This window comes from Ochotona princeps, chromosome 1, assembly GCF_030435755.1.
Source record: "Ochotona princeps isolate mOchPri1 chromosome 1, mOchPri1.hap1, whole genome shotgun sequence".
Lineage (NCBI taxonomy): Eukaryota > Metazoa > Chordata > Mammalia > Lagomorpha > Ochotonidae > Ochotona > Ochotona princeps.
Genome location: NC_080832.1, coordinates 65120083 through 65128352, shown reverse-complemented (window position 1 = coordinate 65128352; position 8270 = coordinate 65120083).

Sequence of the window (8270 nt, the reverse complement as noted above, 5' to 3'; positions counted from 1 at the left end):
CAATCCAGCTGCCTGCTAATGTGTCTGGAGAAGTAGTGAAGAATAGTTGAAGTGCTTGGGCCCCTTCACTGGCCTGAGAGACCCAGAAAAAGCTCCTGGCTGCTGGACTGGTTGTGGCCTTGTTTAGATCCTTGTAGCCATTTGAGGAGTGAATGAGCAGTTCGAAGATTCTCTCTCTCTCTTTGTTTTTCTCAGTACTGTTTGTAACTCTCACTTCCAAAGAAACAAATCTCCTTAAAATGTAGTTTTAAAATGTAAGAAATTCATTTTAAATGTTTACAATTTTTTCCCATAGTGCTCAATAATTTCCTCTTCTCCAATTTAATATCTCACATATATGATGCTAGATTTATGGCCTTTTTGCATTAACATTTCAGTGTAAAGAACTTATTATACTCAAAATGAGTGTACATCTTATTGAAATTGAAGAACATTATTTTCAGAGGCCACTGTGAAATTCTTCCCCATATTAGACTAAATTTATTTGCTGTATTTTTTTATGCCAATGGAATAATGTCTGGCAGCTATTCCTGAAACAACCTAATCTTCTACAGCCAAACATGGTACTATTATAACATCTGCTCAATTTAAAAATGTATCAGTTATTCTCTAAGCAGTTCCTTTTGTATGTGACATTTCACCTCTGAACCCAAAAATTCCACATGAATTACAATTGTATAATCCCACCTCTAAACCACTGTACTTATTTCCTATATCTAGCTCAACCTGGCTCCAGAAAAGAACTGAACACCCAACAATATTCTTTTCTCCATGATCTTTTCTCTGTAATATACTTGAATTACACTCGATTATTCTGGTCTCCAGAACCCAAGTTATTATTTCAGAATGAAATTCATACTTCTTCGGCCTCCTCTTTTTCCCTTCACATGTGTTCCTTTCAGAAGCCAACCTGCGCATCAGCCCCAAATCAAATCTTGTTTCATTTTCCATGAGCTATACAGGCTCCCATGTCTCCACTCCTGTTATATTTAATTTTGTCCATTGTTTGGTTTCTTGTCATTTTCTCTGTTTTTTTTTTCATTTTCAGAATGATTATTGTGACATCAACATCGCTCAACGAATTAGTATGGTGATTAAATTACATGATCTGTGCTGAGAAGCATGTCAAATATTGAATGTACTCAGTAAACTTATTTTACTATTATTGTTACAACCAAGTGAATAGCAATTCCAGTGATGCTGGAATAATCCATGGTCTGATTTACATAGTCTGTTTGCATGTATTATTTCTCCCTAACTAGAAGAAAATTTACCCCAAAGTAGAGATTTTGTCATTCTATGTTGCCTCTATTAGTTGTTGTCAAAGGCCAATTGATACTTATTGACTTATGGTTTTGAAATTTTACTTATTTATTTGAAAATTTGGGAGACAGGCATGAACAGAAACAGTCAATAAAACTGACAGAGATTTTACACTGCTGATTCACATTTCAAATGCCTATAGTAGCCAGGGCTAAGACAGGCTTACCAGCAGGCCAGAGCTCAATCTGACTCGCCTCAGTGAGTGGTACGCACACGTTGACTTAACTCATCCCTTGGCTTTTCATGGTGTGGATTAGTGCATAATTGATTCAGAAGCAAAGAAAATGGTACTAAAATCAAGGTTTTCCATTAAGTGATGCAGGCATGATAACTAGTATGCCAAATACCAACTGTAAGAATAAATTTTCCAATCTCAGTTTTAACTATGGCATGCTCTAAGTTTTATAGCATTTGTCAAGTCAGGTATTACTATATGGCCGTTTATTTCATAGGGATAGATTTTAAACCCTAAGAATAGTCTATTTTCAGTTTTGTTGTTTATCCCTAGCACATAAAACAGGCATTGTGATATAGATTTGGAATCTCAAGCAACGCCTTAGCTATTACCTCAAATACCTGCTCAGGTTGCTGTGTTCTTTCAAGCACAAGTGAACTGACAGATTTCAGGATTTCCTCATAGTGCCCACAGCTTTTCAGAAATCTTGATCAGCACAGAGCAAAAAAGTATTCTTGACTGAATGAATCGTATGTTTTTAAATAGCGAACACACTCATCAGCCTCACTATACAATAATTTAGTTTAACACACAGTCACAAACATGTTTTTTCCCACAGCCATTGTTCAAACTTCTTTTGCCATTAATGGTCTCCCTGGTGGAGCAACTGGCCATCACAAGATTCAGGGAGACACTGAACCAAGAGGTCCGGGAAAGCTTGTCCTATACCTTGTCCTATACCTTGTCCTATACCTTGTCCTATACCTAAGCCTTTTGTCCTATACCTCACATGCATTTGCCCTGAAGAGGTTCATATGTTTCAAAGCTGGCAGCACCTAATTCTGTGCTTTAAGACAGCTACACCTCTGCTAATTAAGGACATCCAAAAGACTCTCCCAACAATGTATGGGAACAGTAACACGCAACTTTTCTGCTGACTGTCCTGATATCCTCTCCCTGAGTCAGATCAGTTGGCTTTCTGTTCCTTCGATATTGCAAATGATTTTTCCTTAAACTTTACACATTTGTGCATCTCTTGCAATACACATCTTATAGATCTTCAGCTTATAAATACCTATCATTTCAATGGTATGACCTTTACAGGGCCTCTTATCACATACAATACAATCAAGTTAATTACATGAGTGATTGAAATAAAAAAATGCAGAAGTCAAACAACTGAATACTTTCAAAAATTTTCTTTTTAATTAAAATGTCAGCAAGAATGATTTTCATGAAGTAAGCACACAGTTTTTACAAAAGCATAAAGCCTTTATTAACTTTTAATTAGAAAAATGGGGACTACTGAAGCATTAAAATGGCATATTTTAAATAAAAACTGACTTGACAAATTGTTATCAAAATGTTATAAATCATTCAAAATATGACTCCTGAATTTTTGCAATTCCTTCCCAGTGTTACACAGAAATTCATCAAAGTTTGTACAGTTTTGTCACTCCAGGGACTTTTATTCATTCTCTTACATATACACCTGTTTTCAGCTACTACTTATGTAACTAAAAAAAAAAAAAAAAAAAAAAAAACAAACAAACAAAAAAAAACTAGATGTAGAAGTAGAATTGTTTTCTGCAGAACTCTGGTGTTCAGACAGGAAACGGTCAGCGCGGACTCACACATACCTTACTAGGTAGGACACAAAGATTAGTTACTCCTCACTAAGGTATTGAAGATTTCTCTGCACACCCCTCCTAAAACTGTTCTGCTCCTCAATTGTTGACATATGCCTTGTTAGAATTATAACCCAGTTTTAACTACCCTAAAATCTGCCAAGTTCAGCAAAATTATGCTTCAACACTATGAACTGCTAAATACTAAAATGAAAATAGACACGAGACAACTGAATAGTACCCTATAGCCACTTTAAGGTGTATAGCAGCCGGTTCTGTGTATAAACTAAAATTGAAATGTCAATGAAGTAGTCACAGGATGTGGTTAAGAACTTGCATTTTTTAACATATTGATTACTCAATACCATGTCAATTAATTCCATAATGTTGTAAATTGTTGTTGATGTTATGTTGTGGCTTTAAATTGATTGGGATGATATTCTGTCAGCTCTGCCTTCAGACCAGAGATGGTCTCCCCAAGAAACCGTTGAATTTATCTGGATGGACAATAAGATGCTGGACTCTATGCTTGGTATATGCTTCCAATGAAAGAATCTTGACTGAATTTGAAATGTAATACAGCAACAAGGTGGAGGAATCCACCATGGGGGGAGGGTACGGGGAGGGGTTGGTGGAATCCCAGAGCCTATGAAACTGTCACATAATGCAACCCAATTAATAAAACAAAAAAGCACATAAACTGAGACCCAGAGAAACAATAAAAAAAAAAAAAGAACTCTGGTATTTTGAGAATTGTATTAAAAAACATGCTATAATCTGTAAGCATCGGTTATACTTGATAACAAAAATTTCAAAAACAGTATTACAATTATTTTAATATTAGGTCATGCTATCCATTCTGCTAATACAAAAAAATTGAAGAAAAGATTCTTTTTCTTTGTTTTGCTATTTGTCTTTATACATATCTCTGTGTAATTTCATTAAAACATTTGCTATTAACTGTCAACATTAATAATTATTTCTACATGACATGCATTAATGAACAAATGGCACTTAAGATCTACAAATTCATAAATAGAAACGGCTCTAAAGAGAGAATAAAATTTATTTTTGTGCTTCATTAGGAACATGTAAATTTTTAAAATCATGTACTCTAATGAAAATAATTTCTATTATTTCCTTAAATTTTGATAGTTTAAATTTATGAAAAGACAATATATGAGAAGAATATAGATTATAACATCGATTCTGAGCCAACTAAATAGTTTCTAGAGGAATTTTTATTTGCTAATAAATACATGTGCATTTTAGAAGTCTTTTACCAAAATATGGGAAAAACGGATTAGATGTTTTAATCATTTTTCAGAGAAGTTAATATTCTCAGGGAAAAAAAAAGTTATGCCTTAGATACTACTCTTAAAAAACAACCCAGAAATCTAAAATTTCACAAATGTAATATTGGTCTTGTATATAGCTTTAAAATTAAGTCTTTGCGTTTGAAAATAACCTGTGCTGTATGTGATTTCACTTATGTAAAATGTATGGATTAAATATTTACCTGGAGAGCTTATGCATCCTCTTTTTTTAAAGTTTTACTTTTTCATGATAGAGTTCCATAAATCCAGAAATTTCTCCTTCTATCCTCCCCACTTCCCTTTCCCCTTTTCTTTTCTCTCCCTCCCTCCATATTAGATTTAATGTTTTGATTTTGCTTAAGTTGTTTAAGCAATGCAGTGGTGTACTATGGAAATAAACAGCTGATTAGAAATATGAGTAGAAGTAGCCTTCTGGAACAATAAGAATGTATCTCAATGCTGTCATAAAAGCAGGCAGTGAAGCTGACGCCAGGAAATAAATCTCAGGTCTGTATCTAATTACTAAGTGACCACTGTAAAAAGTTTCTTAACTTCTTTTGAGTTTCTTTTCTCTTTCTTTTAAGTTGATGTGAACATCATAGAGGCTAAAATCATTAATTGTACAGCACAATAAATTAGCAATAAAGTAGATGTATGAAACAAGAGATCTGTTTTGAATGCTAGATCTGGCATGCTTCCATAAGCATTAGAAGGTCATTTAATTTCTCAGCGATTCAGTTTCCCTTGTGGAAAGAATATACAACAGGATTTTTAAAACAGTGAGACAGAGCGTTGAGTGTGCATCAGGGTAGTGATTCCAAGACTTAAAGCCATTTAGCTTATTTTATTTTATTTTTAAAGTTTTTAATTTATTGTCTTTTTTTTAGATTTGTTTATTTTTTATTGGAAAGTCAGATTTACACAGAGCAAGAGAGACAGAGAGCAAGATCTTCCCCAACTGGCCACAACTGCCAGAGCTGAGCCGATCGGATCCAGGAGCCAGGAGCTTATACTGGGTCTCTCAAATGGGTACAGGGTCCCAAGGCTTTGGGGTGTCCTCAACTGCCCTCCCAGGCCACAAACAGGGAGCCAGATGGGAAGCTGCGCTGCAGGGATTAGAACCTGTGCCGACATGGGATCCTGGAGCAAACAAGGCCAGGACTTTAGCCTCTAGGCTACCAAGCTGGGCCCTAGCTTATTTTATTATAAACACAATTCAATAATAAAGCAACTTAAATGATCAATATATGTTATGAATACTATATTATGTCATTTCAAGAGTTTTCCAATTGTTTAGCTTGAGTCATTATAAACGTATTGAAATGGAAACACCGGGCAAAAAATAAAACTATGTACTTCACTCTTGCAGCATGTAGTTTAAAGTAATACACCTTGTTATAAAGGAAGAAATGTAATTTCCATGATTCTGTAAAATGGGAAATAAATTTTCTTTATTTGTGAGGAGCAAATAAAATATTTCTTTGGCAAAGAGCAGTCACTGGAGAATATGGAACAACGATGCTTTTGCCCCAAAATTACAATCACCAAAGAAGGAAAGGAAAGCAAATGATCAGATTACTTTTTTGAGCATCCAAGGCTATTTTTTAAGATTTATTCATTTACTTGGAAAGTCAGATATAGAGTAGAGGAGAGACAGAGAAGAAGATCTGTCTGCTGATTCACTCCCCAAGTGGACGCAACAGGCAGAGCTGAGCCAATGTGAAACCAGGAGGTAGGAGCTTCTTCTCGGTCTCCCACACAACTGCAGGGTCCCAAGGCTTTGGGTCATCCTTCATGATTTCTCAGGCCACAAGCAGCGAGCTGGATGGGAAGTGGGGCCACTGAAACACGAAGCAGCTCCCCTGTAGGCTCCTGGCATGTGCAAGATTAGGACCTTATTCACTAGGCTACTGCACCAGGGCCAAAGGCTTTTTTGTTGTTGTTTTTCCTAACCTATTATACTTTCATTCTTGGACCTGTCTAATTTCCCAAGGACCTTTTTACTCTATTATAATGAAGATAAATGTCATCATGTAAAGAAAGTGTGTGTGAGAAATGAATTAAAATGTTCTTCCTCTATGATATTTGTGGAATATGGAAACCAGAGATGCTTAGAAAAATCCGACGCACCCAACAGACACAGGTGGAGACACTCTGATCTGCTTATGGATTTCTGAAAACAGCTGGTAACAGGAAGAGTGTCATGAGTGATTTCTTGTTCACAGTCTGGACACTTCTTGTCCTGAGAGAGGTTCCCATACACACTATCCAGGCGTGTTTTGCATTCAGGCTTCTTTGTTAAAAGACTTTAACAGAATAATCCTCCCATTTTCCATCATCCAGAACAGTGGGTAAGGCAACTAGGCTTTCCCATACTGGGAGGGGCAGAGGGACAGGAACACAGACTGTGAAAGGGTAACTGGGCTAGATTAGTCTGAAGGAAGGATGAAAAGCATAGTGTGAAGGAGACTGAGATAGAAACCCTTCTCTCAGAAAAGTCTTTCTTGAGGACCTGGGATTTACCAATTTGAAGTGAATTCAACAAAGACGGACCCAGTCTGGTCTTCTGGATCTACTGGAAAGGACGCAGCATAGCCACCTCAGAAGACACCTCAACTCATGGATAAGGTGTTAACTCATCTCTTCCCAACACCTCCAGTCCTTAGATCACCCCAATATTTAAAAATTCTCCTACCTTTCATTTCTGTAGAGGAGTTCAGTTCCTCTTCCCCATTAGATCATTGATTGCATAAAATAACTCGTATAAATTCTGGCTAACTATTTTCAACACATAGCTGAAGACTTTCTCTTTGATAGTTTTGTTACAAAGCTACGATTTTTGAGAGAAGACCACTGTGGCACACAAGATGATAACTGATAGATTAAATTCAAGACATTTCAAAAATCCAATAGTACCATAACGCCTAGTTGACAAAAGGATTAGCATGCCGACGGGGGAACATGCATTTCACTTAGATAGAACAAATAAGAACCACCATTGTCTTCACATATCATATTAAGAATGCGTGGATTTTGACCCCTCTGCTCAAGTTTTAAAAACAGTTTCAATACAACCCAAAGTAAAGGAAGACAAGCAATGCCAACAAGTAATGACAACCCTCCCTTCAACAACAGTCTTAGAAAAATTGGGCTGCTCTGGAAATTACTTGACAGCAGTTGAACATGAAAGTGTAATATGTTTCTATAAATAGTATGAAATTTAAAAATAGCATTAACAATCTGTATGCCATATAGAAGTGCCTGGTTGAATCCCTGCTCTATTCTCCATGTCAGTTTCCTAGTAATGTGAGCTCAGCGACTTGTGCAAAGTGATTTTCTGCAGCCTGTGTGGGAGACCTGGATTGAGTTGCAGTTTGTGGCATTGGCCTGTCTTGTTCACTGTGGCCATGTGAGGAGTGAAGCAGACAATGTTGGGTCTCTCTCTCTCTCTCTCTCTCTCTCTCTCTCTCTCTCTCTCTCTCTCTCTCCCCCTATGTGTGTGTGTGTGTGTGTGTGTGTGTGTGTATGTATGTGTGCCAAAGTTTGGAGTCAAGAGCTTTTTCTGGGTCTCTACATGAATGCAGGGGCTCATAGCCTTAGGCCATTTTCTGCTGCTTTCTCACACTGTAAGCAGAGAGCTGGATGGGACGTGAAACAGTTGCAAAGGGATACAAAGTTGTACCCATAGGGGATGCTGGCTCTTGAAGGCAGAGGATTAGCTTGAAATGCCACAATGTGGGCCTCCAAAGAAGATTTTTAAAGTTTCACTTTGGTGTAAACTTTTGAAAAACTCCGAATCTGTGTGAGAATGTGTAGATGTGTCTATTT